This window comes from Elephantulus edwardii, unplaced genomic scaffold (assembly GCF_000299155.1).
Source record: "Elephantulus edwardii isolate Elephantulus edwardi_28Jun2011 unplaced genomic scaffold, EleEdw1.0 scaffold00198, whole genome shotgun sequence".
NCBI lineage: Eukaryota > Metazoa > Chordata > Mammalia > Macroscelidea > Macroscelididae > Elephantulus > Elephantulus edwardii.
Genome location: NW_006399948.1, coordinates 265299 through 266701, shown reverse-complemented (window position 1 = coordinate 266701; position 1403 = coordinate 265299).

The following is a 1403-nucleotide window of genomic DNA, read 5'->3' as shown; positions in this document are numbered from 1 at the left end:
GAATGAATGGAAACCCAAAATCTCTGTAAATGTTTATGAAAATTAATAAAATATAATTATAGAAAAAAAAGAAGGTGTCATGGTATTAGGGATATTGTAGCTAATGTTAGATGATCTTTGATAAAAGTAAGGAATATCAGAGGAATGACTGTCTGTGTTTCATTGATTATGCAAAGGTGTTTGACTGTGTGGAACACATCAAACTGTGGCTAACTCTTAGAAGAATGAGAAACCTAAAACATTTGATCATGCTTATGTGAAACCTATTCTTGGACCAAGAGGTTGTTAGAGCAGAGTAAGGGAACACTGCATGTTTCAAAATTGGGGAGGGTGTACATCAGGGATGTGTCCTGTCTCCATACTTTTTCAATCCATATGCAGAACAAATTATCTGGGAGGCTGGGCTCTATGAGGAGAAATGTGACATCTGGATTGGAGGAAGATTCATCAACAATCTGCTTTATGCAGACGACACAACCCTGCTTGCTGAAACTTAGGACCTGAAACACTTGATGCAGAAGGTCAAGGATTGCAGCCTTCAATATAGATTGAAGCTCAATATCAAGAAAACAAAGATTCTCACCACCGGGCCGATTGACAGCATCGTGATGGATGGTGAAGAGATTGGGATTGTAAACAGCTTTAATTTGCTTGGCTCCACCATCAACACTCTTGGCACCAGCAGCCAGGAAATTGAAAGACATATTGCATTGGCAAAGTCTTCTGTCAGAAACCTCTCCAAAGTAATGAAGAGCAACAATGTCAGTCTGGAGACCAAGGTGTACTTGATACAGGCCTTGGTCTTTGCAATCACTTGCTATGAATCAGAGAGCTGCACAGTGACTAGGGATGATAGAAGGAGAATTGATGCCTTTAAACTATGATGTTGGAGAAGAGTATTGAATATACCATGGACTACCAGGAGAGCAAACAGTTCCTGGAGAGAGTTAAACCAGACTGCTCCTTAGTGGTAAGGATTCTGAATATTCGTCTGACATACTTTGGTCATGTTGCTAGGGGGGACCGTCCTTATAGAAGGATATCATGAGGGAGGGTGGAGGGACAGCGCAGGAGAGGAAGACCCTCAATTAGATGGATTGACTCAGTGACTGCAGAGATGGGGGGTAGGTGTGTCAGGGACAATAAGATTGGCACAGGATAGAGCAAGGTTTTAGGCTGTTGAACATAGGTTCGCTATGACTCACAGGCAACTGGATGACACATTACAACAACAACATTATCTGTTCAGTAATTTTTACTCCTTCCTTCTTTTCTTCCTTGAGGGCCATAATAAAATGACAATATTAAAGTTTTGTTAAAGTTAATTAAAACTAGTTGCAAATAAAACCCAAACTAAAACAAAACAGTTTCAGGGATACAGGACTGGGTACTAAGAGAAATTT